The sequence below is a fragment of the Arctopsyche grandis genome, chromosome 1 (assembly GCF_051622035.1).
Source record: "Arctopsyche grandis isolate Sample6627 chromosome 1, ASM5162203v2, whole genome shotgun sequence".
Classification (NCBI taxonomy): Eukaryota; Metazoa; Arthropoda; class Insecta; order Trichoptera; family Hydropsychidae; genus Arctopsyche; species Arctopsyche grandis.
In genome coordinates, this window is record NC_135355.1 from 12,835,123 (window position 1) to 12,859,748 (window position 24,626).

The following is a 24,626-nucleotide window of genomic DNA, read 5'->3' on the forward strand; positions in this document are numbered from 1 at the left end:
AATTATTATTATTATTATTTATTATTATTATTATTTATTATTATTATTATTTATTATCAGTAATATTTATATATTTACTTATGTATTTATTTATTTATTTTTTGTTTACTATTTTTCAATACTTTTTTTATTATCTATATATTATTTATATGGGCGTTGGGGATTGCACTATTCTCCTCATCGTCTGGAATAAAAGCTATTATTATTATATAAATTTTATTCATTTAAAATTCTACATATGTATACATATGTACATACATACATACATCTAATTATACTGTAGATCTAACGAGCATAATCTTGTTATAGCTTCCTCTTCCTAGGCAACAAACGTAAACTACGTAAGCAAATTTCCATGTAATAATATATATAAAAACAAACGCGATGTAAGGGCGGTTTCAAACTAGCGTATTTTTCTGCGCGTATATCGTCGTTTCAGCATACGCGCTTACACGCGCGCTACATTTCGCGCTTCAAAAAACCGGACTCGCGTACACGGGCTTATTCCAGCGTGTTCGTTCGAACCGGTAGTGGTGATTTAGTATCAACATGGATAATACGAGCTTATAAGCGCGTCTACGCTCGTACGAGTTGCGCGTATGGAAAACGACGCGCCTATACGCGCCTACATGCACTTCAAAAAACGAGATTCTACGCGCGTATAAAACGCTAGTCTGAAACCGCCCTAAGGATGTATATTTTATATGGCAGAACGTGGGAAAAGTATGGGGATTTCAAAAAAACAAATGTTTCGATACCAGGAGCATATGTTGTACGTAGAGATAATATTGTAAAATTTAACTAATATATATAGAGTGATGTTTCAAAACATCATATGACCGAAAGTGTATATGTATGATAATTATAATAATGGTATAAAATTTAATTAATATATGTATATGTACATACCAGTGACGTTGCAACTGAAACTGTAGGAATACTAGCGCCCAAGGCAGAAAAACAATCTATAATATTTTTAGATATTTTGAAAATAATTATGATTTCCAGATTTGAAATTTACAACCATGGATGAAAAAATAATATCCCCGGTGTAGGAAAAATTAGCTTTGTTAAATTCGTGCCCATCTGTTATCGGAGCGGTTTAATAGACAAAATAAGGGACCTGGACTATTTAAAATCAGCTGGAACTTTTTAAAATCAGCTTCATTACAATACAGCACACTTTCTTCGAAAGTGCTTATCCAAAATACGTGATCCAGAAATAAACAATGTATATTATTTAAGTGACTAATTTTAGGAATATATATATTTTTTTGATTTACGGTCTATACACATCTAAATTTAAATTCCTGCAGATTTGCTGTGAGACTATTGTAAATAAAGTTTAATTTTTTTGCGTAAAAAAATTGTGATATAAGAGACATTGAAAAATGATTGCTGAAGAGATTCAAAACGATTGGGAATAAGAATTTTCTTATCGATTAATAAGGACAGGCGTTTTATGGCTTAACATGCAATATGAGGGTCGCTCAATCAAAAATAAGCAATCAAGGTTTGCTGATTTTAATGAGCTTCATAAAATTTACGGTTTGCATATTTTATTAACTGGATGCTTCAACCAAATATTATTTTCACTGGTGACATTTATTTTAACTATATTTGGTAAAGGTACTTAAAAAAATAGAGTATGCCAAAGATAAACCGAGTTATCCATAAAATTTTCGGTTCAGAACACGATACAAAAAAACTTCATATTTAAATACTTATCTGAAATACCCGTTGTAATTCAATTTTGATTATAGAAAATTGCAATAATAAATCACGCAAATTATTTCCTTGCATGTCTATGAACCATCACAACATCGTCCCGATTTTTGCACATGTATGTATAGACATACATACATATGTATATTTTCGACCCTCGATTTCAAACTGAATTTATTTTTCTCAAGTGTTTTGAAAGTGACTGAAAAGTGTTGTGTTGTTAAAGACAATAGAATAAAAACGAAAAACGTCACGAGATATTTAGTGAATGGTCAGCCATTGGGCTTTGAACCGCTTCTTTTACCATTACCCTGTCAAAGAGAATTCATAACCCACCCTCATTATTACATAAAACAAGCATCAAAGAGATATTTATCATTAACACGGTTATTTAACGGACATATGTAATCGTATAATGGAGTTTGAGATAACATTACATGGCAACATGTTCACTATCAATTAAAACGAAAATTTATAAGTATGTTTAAAAACACATACATATTTATACATATATGTTAGTATCATACATGATTGATTATGGGTTCGTAGGCACGCGTATCTTCACTCGCCCACATATGCATGTTTAATACACAATTACAAGATGTTGTCGAAAATAAAGAAAATAATTGACACTATCAGAAACGAGAGCTTAACTCCCATTTCCCGACGAGTGGGAATCGTTATCGAACAATTTGTCAGTCTAACCGATAAGAAGTTTTCCAAAGCGTAAAGTGCGATAAATGCGTCCGGTCGACGCCGCGACCTTTTGCGACTGACGCTTTTCCGCTCGCAAAAGCCCAAGGCGTCGATCGAGCTTTCCCTGTGAAAATCCAATGAAGATCTCTATGTTTATGAGAGCGAACATCAATCAATTTATTTGTTACAGCTGAGAAATCGCAAGATATTTAATGAGATTTTTCTTGAAAAACACGATGCCACTCACCATTTTGAAACAAATAAATACCGCATTAACAATTTTCGAAATTTCTTTTCCATGAAGTATACAAGATGCGGCAAAAGTCCCTTTATTGTCTTTTATATAAAAGTTATAGATTCAAAAATTTCGTTTGATACACTGAACAATTTCATTTCAGGAAATATAGATAAGAAAGGAGACCTTTGAATAAAGAGAGATACAAATACAAAATAACCATGAACATTTCAATCACCGCTACAAAGTTCAGTGTGATACGATTAAACATATTCGAATTAACACACAAACATATTAACACACACACACACAATCTAAAAAGTCGAATTTTCAGATGATCGCAAAATTTCTTTCAAATTATGTATTATTACTACGTGCAGAGATAAAATAAAAATCAAATGATAAGCTCTTATTAATTTTACTATCAATGAATTTTCATTTTATACCTCATATTTATCTTTTACTATTATGTATATGAATACATATTACATAATATACAGGGTGGCCACGGAAAACGACTTTATAATGAGTAGTACTCGTAATACTCGGCGTCTGAAGAGAAGGAGAACCTGTATAAATGATGTATCAAAAAAAAATGTTGCCTAATATTTTACGTTTATTCACTTTAGAAAAGTTTCCGACTTTGAAAAACCTACAAACAATTCTACGGTGCTAAATTTTTTAAGACTTGTTATTCACCAAAGCGGAAAAGTTTCCGAAGTGGGATTAAGGGCACCCTGCGTGACCTTTCGGTGGCCCTCACTGCAACGAAAGTGGCTTGATCGAAAGTCGAAAAACCAAGATTTTTCGCGATTTTTATGACAATATATGAAATAGTCCGTTTACCATGCATAAATATGAAGAGCGGGTAGTATTACCATATATATGTACATATATAGTACTGTTTGCCATGCATACATTACTTTCGATCTTTCGGCTTTTGCTTTCGATATAGTGACCCAGACCCGTGACCTTTCTATATAATTTGAGCGGTATTAATCAAAATTGCTTTACGCTTCATTATCACCATTATTAGAAAGACGGATACAGTACGTACCTTAATATGTTAATTCAAACTGTTTAAAATGTGTAATTAAAAAAAATGAATAATTACGAAATATGTGTCACATTTGATCACTAATGTTTTGAACACGTATTTTTTGTATGAAAAAGTTTTAATAATTTGAAAATAACAGTACATACTTATATTTTAAAGTTTTAACGCTCGGATGCCAAACACAAATTTCAAACACTCAAAAAGTTTAAATACTTAAAATGATTTTACTAAATTTTTTCATTACAAACATTTGATTTAAATCCGCATAAGAATAACTACAAAATTTTAATACATACATACATATGTACATATGCATGTATGCACAAAATGATTTATTAATTGATTTCATGCCATACATCGCTATTAACCACTCCCTTATTTGAAATCAACACCGTTATGTGCTAATAGCAAATGGCATTTAATAATAAACATCGTTTTAGGAAATACATAATAAATTATCGAACGAAAGGCGTACTCTGATGAAGGCCAATTAAAACTAACCCTACAAAGCGAAAAATTCTATAAAATAAAATCAGAATTTGGGGCATCCATATTTATTTCGCCAACGGTGTTGAAATTGACAATTTAAATCTTATATTTGAAGAGGGATAATTTTCCATTTTCTCAGCCGTTAACGTCACCGAGAAAAAGCAACCGTTTTCCTAGTTTTCCACTACATTTACCACAAAGATTTTCTACGAGCAAGTTCTCATACAAAGCCATTCGTATTGTGATCGATTGGGTGTTTTTTTCGGACTTTTCTTTGAAGTCTCTTTTCTCCCGCTAGCACATAAATCAATCCAAATGTTACGAAAATCATAATATTTAATCCTAATCAATCAAGCATGAAAGAACACTACAAGATCAACACATATTATTTTCATTGGTTGGTGTTTGTTTATGGAAATTATTAGAAATACGTATTTTTAGCATTTTTATTTTGCATTTCAGTTTTAGATTTCAGATTTAAAAATATTTAATTTAAGCGTCATTTTAGTATCTATTTTTATTAGACTTTATAGGAATATTAACAAAACTTACAAATGTATGTATGTATATATACATTCGTACAAATTAAAGATAACAGAACAATTAAAAAAATTCGGATGTGACCAACCCATGACTTTATATATGCATTTGAGGAATATAAGCAGGTCACAAAGTAAAAATTCGATAATTAAACATACATACACGCTCACACATACCAGTTATGAGAGCATGTCCTATGCAAATTGAGTGTAAATGTAGAGAAACTTAGACAAGACAAAAGGTCTACTTCCGGTTGTCCGATTTTGTTCGAATTTTTTTATTTCTTAAAATTACTTTAATGATCATACACATTAAATATCAAGTAAATCAAAATAATTTAAACGGTCAAAATAAAATAATGAAATATTGTTTAAAAAAAAGTACTATTTCCGGTTTTCAAATTTTGAACAAAACCTCATCAGCTCTAAGTTAGTACATAAAAATACAAATATAAATTTTCAGTTTGATACGTTCAGGGGTGTGGGCAGAATCGTGGCCACAACATTTTTGACGTTTCTAAGAGGAAAAAATCCGACTTCCGGTTTATTAAATTTAGTGATTATTTTTATTTTCATCACCTTGATACAAAAATAATGAGTCTACGTGACGAGACAGAATGTTAAATTACAGAAAACACAAATATCGGAAGGCAAAGATCGAAAATCGAAAGATCTTAAGTCGAAAGATCAAAAAAAAAATGGTGCATGGTAAATGGTACATTCTCACGTACATACTCACTTAATTTGCGCGAGCAGGATACAACAGCAACAAGAGGAACATGTTTTTCCTCCCGTATTCTGCGCGCGCACATTAATACGGGAGGAAAAGCCTGTTCCTCTTGTTCCTGTTGTATCCTGCTCGCGCAAATTAAGTGAGTATGTACGTGAGTATGTTCCGTTTACTATGCACCATTTTGTTTATCTTTCGACTTAAGATCTTTCGATTTTCGATCTTTGCCTTCCGATATTTGCGTTTTCTGTAATTTAACATTCTGTCTCGTCACGGAGACCTAAAAATAATACATTAATTTTTTTGTGATGATTACATATGTTTTAGGGGTCGAAAAAAATAGTGGAAGAAAAATTGAAAAAGAGCAAACTCCCACTTCCGGTTGACAAATGCTTACCAAATTGTATACATAACTTGGTATTAAGCTTAAACTTCTAGATATGAAATTTCAGTTCAATAAACCTAAAATCTGAGAAAAACATAAAAAACCTCGATTTTATAGAATAAAAGTAGTACTTCCAGTTTAGGAATAAATATTTAAATATATTCGGGTATGAAATTTATAATTTCTTACATCTAAAAAAATTTCATTCCGATTTCATTCGAAAAATTAAAAAAAAATAATAATGTAAGCCTCAATCACGAACTATACAATCGGTTTACATTTTACAACGTGTGAATGTATTTTTTTTAATTAATTAAAATTGTTTTTTTCATTCACATATACACATCAACATACAAATGTATGTATATATGAACTTGGTAATCCAACCATAAAATTGATTGATTAGTCTATTCGCACGTTTGTACAACATGTAGACTGAGAGACGTTTACGTCGTGCGTATTGCTAGAGGACGTGTGCAAAATAAAATTTGTTCAAATAGAGACATAGAAATAAACCGATGTGTCAGTCAATATTATATGTACACACATATATACATAAAGCTTTGTTCGATATTGAACTATTTGGGAGGCTAAAAGTCATTTTGAACATATTATGTACATATGTATGTATATATGTACATACATACATATCAGTGGCGTAGCAAAATTCCAAAAATAGATGCCCAAAATACGGTTGTCTAGTGATCAGTGATCAATTCTGAGTCAAAATCTCGAATTTTCGCATGATCACGAAACGTGATTGTCACTACGTACATAAAGTAAAAATCGGTGAAAAAGCGCGGTACATACATACATACATATGTATGTAGAATGTATACACAGTACATATTATGTGGATTGCACAGAACTAATCAGATGTGTACCAGCTAAAGAAATAGGAAATAGAAATTAGTTCATAAGAAAGTCTCTAAGAATGCTTATTTCAATAAACTATTCCTTACATTGTTTACCAAACTATCCCTTTTATGCTTTTGGTGCTCGTACCTCGATACGACCTGGAAAATTTTTGGACAAAGGACACAATAAAATGCTAACGAGAAAAAACCTGATAGGGTCAGACGGCCAATTTAACTATAGAGTGAAAAACAATATTGTATATGTACATATATAGGTATTTTCGTATTTATACATAAATTTAAATGTATGTATTTATGTTCGAAAACAAAATTTTCAATTTTTGTTACATGCGGTATAACAAAAAATTTAATCTAAATATATATGTAGGCATATACAAAGAAAAAAATTCGGAAGTGAACAACACATGACTTTTTATATGTATGTATGTACATATTTGCGGAATATAAGGTCACAAAATAAAATTCGACACATACCGGCAGCATTATGAAATACTAACAGATAAATACTAAGCATTTTCGATACAAATTGAGCGCAAATGTACATATATGAAAACTTGCACAAAACAAAAGTTCTACTTCCGGTTGTCAAAATAAAATAATGAAATATTGTTTTAAAAAAAAATACTACTTCCAGTTTACGAATTCTGACCGAAATCTTATCAGCTCTAAGTAAGTACATGAATAATAAAAATATAAATTTTCAGCTAGATACGTTCAGGGGTGTGGACAGAATAGTGGCCACAACATTTTTGACCTTTCTAAGTGGAAAAATTCCCACTTTAGGTTTATTAAATTTAGTGATTTTTAAACCGAATTAACGGTGTTCTAAAAATCCCCAAAATACACAGTAACACATACACATACATTTTTTTTTTCTAGATCATGAAAACGCGATCAGTGATCGATTCTGAGTTACAATCATTCAAAATCTCGAGCTAGAATTTTCGTATGATCACAAAACTACTATTGTTACTACGTACATATGTAGATATATATGTAGTAAAAATATTGATGAAATTTTTATGCTTACCGTTAAGATTCACATTAAAATAAAAATAAAATCGTGAAGTTTCAAAACTTTACGAATTTTAGCTCAATCTTTTGCGTAGCGAAACGTAGAAGAGGCTTGTAAAAGGCGAATTTTCCAAAATAATATTTTAAAAAGCTTCCACTTATTTAAAAACAAACTTGATTTGAGCTTAACGCTCACTTTAAAATTGTATCTACATATTGAACGGTTACATTACACTTACAGATAAATGGCTCACGTGACAAATCACTCACGCAACATTAAGCTCACGGGACAAAACGCTCACGCGAGAAATCGCTCAAGGAATAATTCTTACGTACAGAAACGTTATTTTTTCCACAAGAATTATTCCAAAATTCAATTAAACGCATCGTGACGAATTAACACACTATCCTATCACAGATAAATAAAAGAAATATATACAAACCAGTTTATTATAAGAATTTTTTAAGTCTTCGTATTAACCACTTAATCGCCACGCGTTTGTAGAAATCAATTCGATTATCTTATTACATTTATTATTTTATTATATTATATTGTTCACTCACTAACCTATGAGTAAAGTAAACATATTATATATGTATATGAGAAATAATGAAAGCCTATAATGCAAATTTTATAAGATATAGTGTGAAAACGATAAAATTATAGGCATTTAAACAACTAAAATCTAACAAGACGAGTGGGTGGCGGAAAGTCAAACATATAAGGCTCCTAGATATCAAACCGCGCTGACTTCAAAAATTTCTAATACGTGTTTATTACGATTATTTTTCACCATCGAACTATCCGAATTGATTTAAATTTCAATCATTGAAACAAAGCGCGCAAAATGGCAAAGTGTTAAAATGATCGGAAGAATGTAGGAATTTCAGCTGAATCGTTTGCGAAATGAAATATAAAAGAACCTTGTTAAAATAGCAACCAACATATAGGTATATTTATTATAGTTCTGATAGATTTTTTGCGTATTAAAAATGTATCTAAGATTTATTTTTAGTTTGTCATAGGGCCCGGATTTAATTTTCCCATGGCCCGGAATTCCTCCCGGCGGCCCTGAATATATGTATGTACATTATACATAATATTTACATCACGTTTTATTCGTAATACATTTTACGTCATGATTTATGAAAGCCTTCCTGAGCTATTATAGAATACTAATTGCACATAATTGCTCACTCGGTAAAACATCGCAATTCGGATCAAAGGAATTTATAATTTAAAATTTTTTTTTTTGAAAAAAAATTCTTTTGTTTGTCGACCACTCAAGTGAACTAATATGCCGCGTTATACCGCGTCTTTTTCCACGATATACGATTCCAAGGTGGGAAAGAGATACGTAGCGGGCTAATGAACATCAATACGTTCTTTACACGCACGAACGAAGGTGGTGCTCTCTACAATCCAATCCATATCGTTTATTTTATTTTATTTATTCAAATATGTGTAGCTATTTTAAATTAGTATAAAAACAAAACAAAAGAAATCAATAGATTTATTCGTACCGAACTTCTTAATATAGCTATAATAAAGAAAGGGAAATTCATCCAATTGGCGGAAGCAATGATTTTTCACGTAACACAATAAAAAAACCACATTAATGGAGCATTTGCATGCATGACACACGTTTGTCAAGTAAAATAATATTCGATTTCTGTAAAATATGCCGCTTAACGTGTTACGTGGTATTCGTGAAAAATCGCCCGAGCATTGTATTATATGCGTTTGACATATTTTCATCGAAGAAAAGTATCCATTTGACAGAGATTTTGAATTATATATGTATAGTTAAATATTGGATTTAACTTTCTCGTACTCGACCCATCTCTAGTGTATGGGGAGCTGAAACGCATTTCAATTTAACATTTACGGTAGCAAAATTCCCGATTTAAACAGAGTGGAAGTTAGTCAATTTACTCAAACTCTACAGTTACCGAACCGATTTTAGGAAGAGTAACATTAAATACATACAGTATATATGTATGTATGTATGTACCTATTCGCTAAAAGCTAAGTTTACGCACTATCTACTGATAATGCAATTATGTATGTATATATGATACACATCCATATGTGTACATATGTAGGTATTTTTTAGATTTTACTGACCATAATCATAGTAGATCATAATAATACGAAACAAGTTTTTCGGTGATTTTATAGCAAAATTGTGATATTTTTTATTCAATTAAAATAAAATGACATTTTATGAGGACCAAGCTTTGCCAATATTCTGTCCACACCCCTGAACGTATCAAGCTGAAAATTTATATTTATTTATATTCTTTATGTACTTACTTAGAGCTGATAAGATTTTGATCAGAATTCGTAAACCGGAAGTAGTATTTTTTTTTTAAAACAATATTTTATTATTTTATTTTGACCTTCTAAATTATTTTAATCGTCTTGACATTTATTGTGTATAATACTGATAGTGATTTAAATAATAAAAAAAATTGAACGAAATCCGACAACTGGAAGTAGAAAGTTTTCCATTAGGTCCTTCGATAGAAATCTAAATTTCGCGTTTTTTGCTTAAATGTGGCGTATTTCGCTAAGGTTTAGCAGAAGCCACCATGCTTGTAATGAGCTCTACCCGAATATCACCAGTTTCTTTATGAAGATGAAAGTCGTGGTTTGTACGTACATACGTACATTTGTATGTATGTATCTCGATCAATAAAAATTTCTGGCACTCGAGTCGAATGAATCGAAAGTTCTCAAAAGGGTTAGAACAGTGCTTCTCACACTTTTTAGTTTGGCGGACCTGAAATTTTTTTTTCAGACACAAAATTTATTGGCTATTTCTTTTTATATGACCTTTAAATAATATATATAAAAACGCAGGCGATGTGTGTATGCGGGAATGTACATATGTGCCGGGCGCGTGGACAAGTATGGAGATTTAAAATGCGCTGTGCGGAAGCGTACACACCAGTGGCGTGCGGTCCATGGATGCGGTGGATGCGGCGCATCCCCTATAACTTTAAAAAGCCAAGAGTATTTTTAATAAATATTTGAATTTCGCTTCGATGTATTCTTAGTGATGTACGTGATTATGATGTAGTATATGATATATATTTCACATATCACGTGTTTTTTGTTACATGATGCATTATATAGGATCTTTTGATAATTTTTATTAAGGATTCGCATAGGCCGCATTCGCATAGGCCGGCCACAGGCGAGTGACGCTGGCGAGTAGACGCTGAGTGAAGTGCGCGCGCGTCATGGATTCGGAGTCGCGACCGATCCCATTTGCGCATGCGCACTATGAGGCTGTCTTATTCGCGCGGACGCGTTGACACTTGTTTAACCTCTACGGTGGATTCGGTTTCTCTGTTTGCTTATCTATTGAGTTTCACTTGGAAGCCGCTGTTGATCGATATTTCCGCACGCTACGCCCCAAGTTATTTATCAAAAAGCTAGCCGATTCATTTCTTTAGACGAAGTTAATCATTTATACTGTAAGTTGGTTATTTTTTACTTTTGAATTAAGTTTTCATTTAAATTAGTTTCGTCTAACTTTATTTTTAGTTTACTGTTCCAATACTTACGAGTTTTCATTATTGCCTTTAATATGGATATCGAAAATAACAATGAGAGTGGACTTGTCGTCGAGATCAATAATAATTGCAATTGTTTAATTGAAAATGTGCTGAAAAGAAGATTTGCTTCTCTCCCATTTAATGAAAAGGAGATTATTGTTAAGAGCCCCAAACCCACACCAATATTAAATATTCAGTCTAAAACAAAAACATTTAAAAGGTATTTTAACACAGAAACATACGAAAAAATTTCATGGATTTGTGGATGTGCTCACTTAACGAAATTATTCTGTTGGCCATGTATTTTATTTTCTCAAGAAGTGAATGTCTGGAGTAAATTTGGATTTTCTGACCTAAACAATTTAAGTAAATCGCGCAAGAGACATGAATGTTCTCAAGCTCACATATGTTCTGCTGCTCAATTTAAAAAATTTGGAAAGGGACCTCGTATAGAAAATTTTTTAAGTGCTCAATTTAAAGCAAATATTGAAATGCACAACAAAGAAGTTACTGCAAATAGATACATTTTGTCGAAATTAATAAGCGCGATCTATTTTTTAGCAAAACAAGAACAACCTTTACGAGGACATTTTGAGCACCAGGAATCGGAAAATAGAGGGAATTATATTGAATTGCTGTATCTGTTGAGTGAATCAGACATAAAATTGAAAACTCATTTAGATAACTCTACGGTGTTTACTGGACTATCGAACCATATACAAAATGACTTGGTATCCGCAATATCAAAAGTCTTGCTAGATGAGATTAAAACTGAAATACGTGCATCAAAATTTGTTTCCATAATTGTGGACGAATCTACAGATATCAGTCGCAAAGCTCAGCTATCTACTATTTTTAGATATGTAGATGAAAATAATGAAATTCAGGAGAGATTTGTTGGATTTGTCGATGTTAGTCCCAATAGAACAGCTAATGCTCTTTTTCAGCACATACGTGAGACCTTGGAAGAATTTGGTTGTTTGGACAAATTAATTGCACAAACGTACGATGGAGCGGCTGTAATGTCCGGGGAGCATAATGGAGTGCAACGAAAAATTCGAGATATTTGTCCTAATTCTTTATTTGTCCATTGTTACGCTCACAGATTGAATTTAGTTTTGTCGCAATCTGTTAAACATATATCCGGATGCAAACGTTTTTTCAGCCGTATGTTGTCATTTTCAACTTTTTTTTGTAAGTCTTCAAGAAGAATTTCCCTTCTCGATTGTCAAATAAAAAAACGATTTCCCACTGCTGCCCCTACACGATGGAACTACAATAGCAAAATTTTAAATATGATATTAGAATATCAAACAGAATTAATGGAAATATTTAATCAAATAATTAATGACGAAGACGAATGGGATACTGATGCTGTCATAAATGCTGAAGTCCTTCATCGTTATTTAAAAGAGTTTGAATTCAATTTCAATTTGCATTTATTTTCTGCAATATTTAATTCGGCAGATTTTTTATTTGAAATTTTACAAAAAAAAACCTTTGACATATCGTATTGCGTAAGTGAAATTAAAAAATTTGTAAAATATTTAGATAACAAAAAAGACGATTTTGATTCATTGTGGAACAAAGTAATAACTAAAAATTTTAATAGAAAAAGAAAATATGCTGAATGTGAAGAAGATGTGAAAACAACGTATAAACTTCACTATTCTGAAATTTTAGAAACTCTTTCAGTAAATACAACCAATCGATTTCGAGATATCGAAAATTTAAAATTTCTCGAATTTTTTAACGTCAAAAAATTTAAAGAATATGAAAATAATTTTCCAGATTTCCTATTTAAATCACTCCACCTAACTTATGAAAAATACTTTGATTTTATGAAATTAAAAAGCGAATTAATTTACATGTACTCAACGCAAGATTTTCATTTGAAATCTATAAATGACGTAAATGAATTAATTGTGAAAGATGATCTAATAGACGTTTTGGAACAAGTATTTAGTTTAATACAATTAATTTGTACGATACCTTCCACGAGCGCATCGGCTGAACGATCATTTTCGACTATGAAAAGAATTAAAACGTTCACCAGAAGTAGTCAAAGTGAAGAAAGACTCTCTGGTCTTGCTTTAATTGCAATCGAAAAGAAAATAATGTCAAATTTAAAAAACAATAAAAAATTCTATGATGCGGTTATCGATGAATTTTGTAAAAAGGAACGAAGAATAAAATTAAATTTTAAAAAATAAATTGGTCGGTTTTTTTTTTCAAACAAGGGACAGCATCCCTTGTTTGAAAAGTCACCGCCCGCCACTGGTACACACATAAACACAATCACGAAGACACACACACACGTTCATTCATCATTTCGAACTGGCGAATGGGTTGGATCGATGAGTGTGTAATGCGTGCACTGAACTTTTTCTATTTATACGTGCGCGCGCGCGCCTATAAATTACCTTACATTATATTAGTTACTAGTGTTGGGCCCGTTGATATCAACGGGTGGTTTCGAAAAGGAATTGAAACTCGAATAAAAATAAAGTTAAAGATCGACTGGTTTAGGAAAGAAATTGATTAGAATTAGAAATTACGAATGACAAATTACGAAGTGATTACGAATTACGTTTTGTGCATCGCCGACTGAAAAAAACTGAAAAAAATGAAAAAAAAAATTGATCCCCATACTGGTTGATGGTTGATCGTCCGTCACATACAAATATATATATATACATATATACATATATATTTAGCGACAGTCCGTTTTTATATATATTATACCTAACATTAGTGGTTTTACCCGGCTTTGCTCGGTATTTGTAATATAAACCGCTTAAAATGGCCAATCTCATAGTAAACAATTTATTTGCATAGATTTGTTTTATTCAAATTTATTTGAATATTCATTTGTTTTTGTTTTATTGAATTTACTGTTACGGATTCTACGAACCAACGATAGTTACAACATACAAAGTCTCTTTCGAAATTATATATTAGATTCGCCCCCGGCGCCTTTGCCTCCGGGGCATTCGCCCCTTCGGAGGCTTCGTTGCCCCCCCGGGGCCGGAGGCGAATTTATTTCAATCGAAAAGAAAATATATCGTCATAGAAACTGACATATATATATATATATATATATATATATATATATATATATATATATATATATATATATATATATATATATATACATATATATATATACAGTGGCGGCTCGTCCATACGCACTGCGGTACTGCAGCACCCCCAAGGAAATTGAAAAAAAAATAATATTATTATATACATAAATGTATGTATGTATATTATATGAAAATATCAATATTATTAAGCCTGCTCGCACACCGATACATCCAATAATGATCATACATCGCTGTACTAATATCAGAAAGTGAGGCATCGTTTATGATTTTGTGCAGTACGGTTTTCGATGGAAAATGCCCAGTGAGCGAAGGAGGGGCGCGGGGGCAGCTAGAAGCTTGGTCGGTACTGCACTCCCAACAGCACTGTACACATTTCTTATTGCGTTCGTGTGCGCGCCGCGCGCTCGACACGCTCCTCACTTTTCCTCATTTCTTCTGCACCTTTTGTCTTTCCTTCTACACCTCTTACACTTTCTACGTTTCTACACGTCTACAAGTATTTAAGATGGTATCAAAATCAAGAGAAGCTGAGCCAATGTTTTCAAGAACTTAAATATTCTTCCGAAAATACTGATAAAACAATAACAGATTCTACCAATTTACTGAATACAATTTTTTATTTTAGTCAGAACTTTTTCACAAGTTAATGCCGCATGTAGAAATTATTTATAACCAAATGCAATCTAACATAGTAATATCGATGCATTTTCAATTAAAGACAACTTAAAAAGTTTTACTAATGTCATTAAACAAATATGAGATTCCAAAAATATGTGATGCATATATTATATGCATATATTATCGCACATATTATAGAAGCCAAAAATATGTGTGATGTTATTATTAAGGATATAAAAGAAAGATATACTTTTTCTAATCAATTAAAAGCTGTGAAATTATTGAATAAAGAAAATTTTGAAAAGTACTGACAGAAAATGTCAATGGAAGATCTACTACTAACCGTTGAATCATATCCAATGTTAGATAAAAAAAAAACTTCAAACTGAATTAGAAGTGTTTTACTCAAGGAAAGAAATGCATAGAAGGTATTAATGATTTATTAATATTTTTAAAACTTATTTTTGCAATCAATTTATGCAAATTTCGTGTGGAAATAACAAAACTTATTCAAATTCTGATTACAACTTCAACTACCTCTGAGCCAGAACCGTGTTTTTCATCAATAAATAGAATAAAGACATACATATAAAAGAAACACAATGGTTCAGGAAAGATTGACGGCTTTGTCTATGCTGTCAATTGAAAAAAAATGATGATGAACAGTGAAAAATTTAACGAAAAGGTGATAGACCTTTTTTCAAGGAAAAAAGACAGAAGAATCAATTTTATAATGAAATAAAATTCATATAATGTTTCATTTTCATCATTTTGATGTTAATAGTAAAATATAAGAATATCCTCGATGAGAACCAACCTATAGAACAGGCAGGGTTTAGGGCAAATTTCAGCACAATGGACCACCTCCAAGTAGTTGGTGAACTAATCGAGCGCGCCAACGAATATCAACGGCCATTGTGCCTAGGTTTCGTCGATTATGAGAAAGCCATCGATACAGTTAGCCATAATGCAGTACTTAGCGCTCTACAAACACAGGGAGTGTCGGAACCCTATGTGGGACTGTTAGCTGCAATATGTAAGAATGCCACAGCTTCGGTTAAATTTTTTTCCGGTACAGATAGATTTAGCATAGGAAAAAGAGTAAGACAAGGAGATACAATCTCGCCCAAGTTATTCAATGCGGTGCTTGAGGGAGTTTTCAGGAACTCGGATTAGGACGCAGCCGGAGTAAGCATCAACGGTCGCTTCTTGAGTCACCTTCGGTTCGCAGACGATATAGTTTTAATAGCTCGTGATTCAGCTGACCTACTTAACAGACTAACACAGCTGGACAGGGAAAGTAGAAAAGTAGGATTAGGATGGAGTGCATTTGGACGGATGAATGCTGTTTTTAAATCAAAAATGCCACTCTGCCTGAAGAAAAAGATCTTTGATCAATGCGTTTTGCCAGTGATGACGTATGGATGTGAAACATGGACACTGAACGCCAAGATGCTACATAAAATCCAATGCACTCAAAGAAGTATGGAACGCTGTATGCTTGGCATCACGAGGAAAGACAGAAAGCGGAACACGTGGATGAGTAGTATGACAAGGGTAGTGAACATAGTGGATAGAGTGAAGAGATTGAAATGGCAATGGGCTGGTCACGTAGCTACGAGGATGGACGAAAGGTGGACAAAAGAAGTGCTTGAATGGTACCCGAGAGAATGCAAAAGAGTAAAAGGAAGACCGCAAGGAAGATTGGTGAACGAAATTATAAAAATGTGCGGAATGAGATGGATGAGTGTTGCGCAAAACAGAGATGAGTGGAAGCGTGTTGGAGAGGCCTTCATCCAGCAGTGGATGGCGAATGGCTGTAAATGATGATGATGATGATGATGATGATGATGATGATATATATATATATATATATATATATATATATATATATATATATATATATATATATATATATATATATATATATATGTATATATATATATATATATATATATATATATATATATATATATTAATATATATTTATATATATATATATATATATATATATATATATATATATATATATATATATATATATATTTACATGTACATATTTCTCTTCGGTGTTTGAATTTTAAAAGCAGCAAATGTGTCTCTGCAGTTTTTTGTTGCAATGAAACACTCGTTTCGAATCTATTGTAATATTTCATGGGTCGCTTAAATGTTTATTTTTGGGCCATTTTTATAGTTTCAGGGTCGGAATTGTTGATGCCGTATTTTTCACGCGAGTGCCTTGGCGAAAAACCCATACCGAGGCCATGAATATGTAGTGGAACATAAATTCTTCAAAACGCGCCAAACTCAAACATGTACGGGAATGCGTAAAAAATGTCGGTAGAATGTTGATTTCGAAAAATTTTCGTTGAAATATTTGTATTTTGAAGGTACATGTATGTCCTTTTGTATAATAAATACATGTGGTCCGGAAATCGTAGCTTTTCTGGATTTCGCTTTGCTATCTGTTGAATATTTAATTAAAATTTAATTACTGATATGGTGATTCGCTTTTCAACGCTTAAAAAGATTGATGAAGGCGAGAGGAACGCGGCTTAGTAAAAATAAACGACTCGAAACACGCAATCAATAAAACGAAGGGAACGCTAATTATGGGCAAAATACATATATATTTATGTATGTACATACATAGTACGCGTCGGCATACATTGTTGTATACTATGCATTATTAGGGGTAGGCTAATTTATCTATTTCCAGGGGCTGGTCACATAACAAACTGGGTCCAAAGAATTATAAATTAATTCTTGTATCAATGTAATGAAAATAAAAAAAAATTATTAAATTTTATAAACCGGAAGTGGGATTTTTTTCTCTTAGAAAGGTCGAAAATGTTGTGCCCACTACTCTGTCCACACCCCTCAACGCATTAAGCTGAAAATTTATATTTCTATCCTTTATGTACTAACTTAGAGCTGGTAGGGTTTTGGTTAGAATTCGTAAACCGGACGTAGTATTTTTTTTTAAAACAATTTTTCATTATTTTTTCATTGTTTTATTTTGACCTTTTAAATTATTTTAAGCTTCTTGATATTTATTGTGTATAATAAAAATAGTGATTTTAAGTTAAAATAAAAAAAAATCACTTAATTTAATGAACCGGAAGTGAGATTTTTTTCCTCGTAGAAATGTCAAAAATGTTGTTGCCCACTACTCTGTCCACATCCCTGAACGTATTAAGCTGAAAATTCTATTCTTTATGTACTAACTTAGAGCTGATAAGGTTTTGGTCAGAATTCGTATACCGGAAGTAGTATTTTTTTTAAAAACAATTCATTATTTTATTTTGACCTCTTCTAGTCTTCTAACAGTGGATATGTACGTGTATATTTTAATTTTCGTCGGTTTTTAGTTACTTTTCTCATCGAGATTTTTTTTGGAATCGGACCCTTTAAATAGCACATATCCCGGGAACTTGTCTCCCCCCCCCCTCCCCTCAGGTAAGCCCTGAATACTATACATCTATACCTATATTTATTTATAGGTATAGATGTATAGTATTTACAGGTCACCCCAATATGACACTGTGGCCAGACAATACATAAAAGATCAAATACATAAGAAAAAATAAAACAACAATAATAGAAAAACAAATAAAATAAAACATTTAAAAAATTGTAAATAAAAATTAAAAATTGAAAAATTGAGAATTAATAAATTGAAAAATCAAAAATTAAAAAAAAATAAAAAAATGAAAAATTACAAATTGAAAATAATACACAAAAAAAAAACACATATATAAATAGTTTAAATTGAATTAAAAGTAAAAAACAGTAAAAATACGGATAGATTATCCGGTGAAATATTGAAAATATCAATGTGATTGCTGACCAAATTCAAGCAGCGTAAGACTCGAGCGATTGGTGAAAAAGCAAGAACATTAGTTCTTGCTTTAATAGTTTGGAACAATGGACGCAATCGATAATCAATGAGGCGAGATGGAACCCAAAATTTCATTTCTTCCAATATAGTTGGGTTGTAAATATCACCTCTTAATAATTTGAAGAAATGACACACAAGATGCATATCCCGCCGATGAGATAGGGAACTATAGCCAACAGAACCTTGTACAAAAGCACTAGGAAACAGTTGAGGGTAGTATCCAAACTCCCTCATATATAGATAGCGGAGGAACTTCCTTTGAACTCTTTCAATTTTTAGAGAGTAAGTTAATTCACTGGGACTCCATATAATGGCATCAGATTCCAAAATGCTTCGGACCAATGCGTTATAAAGAAGACGCAAAACTCTTAAATTATTGAAATTGTGAGCATTGCGTAAAACGAAACCCAGCATCTTTGAAGCTTTATTGCACATATTGGAAATATGGATACCAAACTTCCATCTGCTCTCAAACGTAACGCCAAGGTCTTTTTTGGATAATGTTCTACACAGTGGAGTTCCACCAAGATTATACTGATATAAGGTGGGGTTAGAAGACCGAGAAAAAGACATAATATTGCATTTACTAACGCTAAGAGGTAAATGATTATTAGTCGCCCAGCACCATAAAGAGTTCAAATTACTCTGAAGGACCTCACAGTCAGAAACACTATCAATTTTCATGAATAACTTGAGGTCATCAGCATATAGTAAAAAATTTGAATCTGAAAGTACCGAGCCAATATCATTCACATATATTAGAAACAGTAAAGGTCCCAAATTAGAGCCTTGGGGCACGCCAGAAGATGTGAGGTATACTTCAGAGAAATGGCCATCAAAACAAACAAACTGACGACGATTACTTAAATAAGAAGTAAAAAAATCAGTAAGATTATCCGATAGACCAAAATTGGCCAATTTCTTAATAAGTATTGAATGATCAACCTTATCAAAAGCTTTAGCAAAATCGGTATAGATCACATCAACTTGATGCCCTGCATCTAGCGATTTAGTAATGAAGTTTGAGAAAGACAAAAGATTAGTAGTCGTAGAGCGTGCTGAACGAAAACCATGCTGTTGGTCTATGATAAACCGACTGCAATGGTTATAAAGTAATCTCTGCAAAATTATATAAAAGATTTATCGTCATTTTTGTGAATTGGAGTGACTTTGGTGCATTTCCAAGAGTCAGTAATGTTATATAATGTCATATAATGTTAACCTATGTGGTCTGGACGCACCTATAATTTGATATTTGCATACATATACACATACATACATATGTACATAAGATTGTGTATAACACAATCTAAAGCTACACCATGTCGATAATATTATCTGAAATTTATTTTAAATCGCATATGCACGGTATTAAATCATTTGATACAATGGTTCTAATGAATAGGCAATTAACAATGTGTGAATTCGATTACACATGGGTATCAGCAATAAATTTTACCCAATATATTTAGCCAAACGAAGATATTTAAATATGTACATATGTATAATTTCATACATAATCGATTTCAAAAATAAATATTCTTGCAAAGCTTATACTACTTCACTAACATAAAAAAATAATCATATTACATATATTTATATACATACATACATAGATCTAATATATAAGAATTTGTAACTATGTATGTAAGTATGTAGTATTGGTTGGTAACATTGAAAACAAATCAAAGTTTCTATGACGGCGATTCGATATGGTTTAGATTCGATATATATTTTTTTCGATTCAAATAAAATTAATAAAAAAACAAATGAATATTTACCATTAGATTCGCCATGTTTAAGCTGTTTATATTACAAATACTGAGCGAAGCCGGGTAAAACAACTAGTATTATATAAATGGATAATATTCATATCGAAATTGTATGCGTATTGTGAATGTGAACAATAATATGAATGTATGCATCAGTGATTCAGTGCCTTTTCAATATACAGTTTTTTATCAAAACGTAAACACGATCATATTGAATATGTACTCGTACACATAAAATGGCATGGAGACACTGATTCAATGAAAATGTATTACGTGCGTGAAATTTGTATGCGTATAAATATAAACACTTTTTATCGTTTGTGGAAGCTATCGAGCACAATGGAGTTTCACCCCATTGCGCGATTTCTCGGAAAATTCGTCGGGCTTTTCCTCGCCCATTGGGACCCGTCGAATCACGGGGCTTTTATAACTTTCGGCGCCAATGTTCGGCTTATTTGTTGACTTTTATTCGCAAAACGTAGCCGTGAAAAAGGTTTGCAATATTGTGAGCTTTCCAGCTTCAACACCATTACCCGGCACATTCTTTGGACAACATTTTTTCGTACACAATAATTGTTATATTATTGAGCGCGATTCTAATCTAGCAGACTTTGTTAGCCAATTATAAACTTTTTTATGTAAATACGTATGTACAAACATACAGTAGCGGCGCTAGCCCCGTGCGGGGAGTGCGGTCTGCACCGGATGACACCTTCTTTGGGGCGACACCAAATTGTTCAAATTGAAAAACACTAATTCGACATATTTGTTGTATGACGGTCCTCGAGCGGCTACATGCCTCATTGCAATTTCTATATATATATACAACTTTCTGTATTTATACAGCTACCGCGAAATCCATCTGTTGCAACTACCTACTTAATTAACTGCTTGTGAATCGTACAAGTACAAGATACATAACATAACATACATATGTAGGTAGTATAAGATTCATTATAAGACTACTATAAATAAAAAATAGAAAAAGATATTTAAACTCGATGTCAGATCGAATTCATATATGTACATACATACATATGTCTTAATTATCGAGTGATCTAAAATGAAGACTTAATAAAATAATAATAACTTGAAGAGTCTTAACTTTAAGAGATATGAACATAGGTATAAAATAATCCTCGAGAGAAGATTTGAATAATTAAACCAATCTTTCCTAAATGAAATTCAAGAATCTTCAAACTTCATAAATACCCGAGAATGGTTCAATTTTATGTTTCAAAATCGATTGTCGAACAAAACAATGCGAAACGAAAGGTTAATGGAGCGCCAATTGAATAGATCTACCGATAGCGTTTTCTCTTTTGGAGAACCTTTTATTTACACGTGTACCGTTACACGAATCAAAATAAATTATAAATACATAGTTTTACCAGTCGCACATCTGAGAATATTGCAATATTTCGCACTTGCAATATTTTCGCCAGATGCGTTTTACGTTAATTTTTATGTTTGTTTGTATATATGTATGTATGTATGTACATATATATGTGTATATGTTACAGTCCAAGTGTTCACTTCGGTTCGTTCATGAATATACTAGTTTGTTCATACTCAGGATCGAATTATTCGTCTGATTTTTCAGCCATTTGTTAATCGAATATTTCATCAACTATTTGAATATTATTCGTGTATATATTTTGCACAAAAAGTTATTTTTTTAAAAGATTTCATAAACAAGTTATATTTCGCGATATTACAATACGTTTAAATTTATATCATATTCGTATACACAAATGTATTTTAAATGTATGCATTGTATTAAACATCATGCGTGTGCAAGTACATACATACATATACATATTCGTTGTTTGAATGCCTCGTGCCGATTCTCAGAATTCTTCTCGAAAATATAAACTTATTGACTGAAAATCCAGTTGAAACAGCAATCAAAGAATTAAGCAAAAATAGTGCATCTTTAATAACAGCAGAAGGAGTTTATAATTTTTTATTTAAGAAGTTAGAAGAAAATATAGGGTCTCAAGCAAAAAGATTTCACAAATTTTAGAAAACAGAATGAATGAAAGACGTAATAAGACGGTAATAACATTACTAATTTACCTAAATACAGGAATTATTCCAAAATTAGACGCTTCAAAATCTGAAATTATATTATTTGCAATTGAACTGAAAAAATACTAGTTTCGGAAAGCACTATCTCTACTGACTCTACTGACATAGAAGAAATTAAAATTAGCACTAACAATTTAGAAACAATTATGGAACAAGAATTAATAAAAACCATTTCAAAAATTACAGAAAAACCGAGTTCCATAAAAAAATAGCCATACACAATATAAAGATTTCAAAAAATTCGACAAATTTAAAACAACAACAAAAAGCCTGGATATCCTATACTGTACCCTATTAAGAAAAAGCCGACATCAACAGCGTGTGAACGAGTATTTTCGACTGCAGGGTGGATCAAAACAAAAATTAATAAGAAGAGGTATGTATGTAAAAATAGACTCGACAATGAAACATTTAACGCATTATTATTTCTAAAATATCGTTTTCTGAAATTAAATTAAGATTTTTCCATATTATATTTTGTAAATTTATTTTTAATTGCAATTTTCTCAATTTTACAAACTACCTTATATTTTATGTGTGTTTTTTAGTTTTTTTTTAATTTACTTAATACATTTTCTGTTTGTTTTTTTAATTTTAATATATTAGTACATATGTAATAACATTTTTTTAATTTTCGAATATATTCGAATAGCTCTTGATTTACTATTCGATATTCGAATAGTTGAAGTCGACGAATATTTCGGATCCCTAGTTCATACACAAACCAAGATTTAGTTTACATAAGTTCTAAAAGTCAAAAGCCATATTCAAAAGTTATTAATATAATTGAGTATTCGGTGCCACTAAGAGAGATGTTTTTATATTTATTTAAAAATATTTTTTAGATTTCTCTGGTGCCACCCCTGAAATTGTATGTAGAATGCATGCAGTCGCCATGACACTTTTAAAAACTGTTACTTCAATGATTAATTTATTTATAAAAATGTATCCCATGTTGTTTATTGTGTGTTTTTGAATGCATTGTGCAATTTTTAGCGATGCACTTGCCCATCTTGCGAGTAAAATTAACAAACAATCGGACATATGTACATACGTCGAGCACCAAGCATCAAATACGACTGCCGGGCAAATTATTATGAAATGTCCACAGACCTTTGCCACTTGACAACAATATGAAGCCTAAAGCCATTTCTATTATTATAATATTTCTCTGATGTACATACATATGTATGAACTTAAATTCACTTATGCCTGATGTGATAATTTGTGCAAGAAAAAAATCGTTCGTTTCGTTTGACAATTCGTTCTATTGTAGACATATAGGTATGTATGCTCGTTTGTCAATTTGTTTTTTTTGCCAGATTACTATGTTTAACAGAGAACAAATGAGTATGTTCATGAACAAACGAGATTGTGCACTTGGGCTGTAACATATGTACATACATATACATACATATGTATAATATGGACGATAATGTCAACGAAATTAAATTCGTTACATAGCATTGTAGGCGGGGGGTATGGATGTTGACCGTATCCCGGCCTAAGGAAACACGGTTGTGTTTTGTTGGAATAAATTGTTTTTATTATATAGTTTGGGGTATACATGTGTATATAAGGTTATGTTGATAAAGCGGGTATGTTCTGGAAGTTTCTCGAAGCGGCTGGAATCGGCTGAGTTCTGGAGCGGTTCTTCCATGTTGGTTGTTGCTGGTCTTCTGGTTATTGTTAATGGTTGCTGGTCGGCTGCTTCTAGTTGACTGTTTGTTGGTGTAGCATGGTGGTTTCTGACTGACTGCCTGGTGTTGACTGACTGTTGATCTTCTTCTTTGTGGCTGCGTTTTAACGATAGTTTATAGGGAGT

At 31.9% G+C, this 24,626-nt stretch overlaps 1 protein-coding gene across 2 annotated transcripts in view; it reads right to left on the bottom strand.

Annotated features, from left to right (window-relative positions):
- The window catches only part of LOC143914291 (neuropeptide FF receptor 1-like), a 97,232-nt gene extending 94,733 nt beyond the window's left edge, over nucleotides 1-2,499 (bottom strand). For both annotated transcript variants that reach the window (XM_077434467.1, XM_077434459.1), the window contains exon 1: nucleotides 2,431-2,499. The gene's annotated coding sequence lies outside the window, so the exon portion shown is untranslated. The remainder of the gene's footprint in view (nucleotides 1-2,430) is intronic.
- Nucleotides 2,500-24,626: the final 22,127 nt, after the last annotated feature.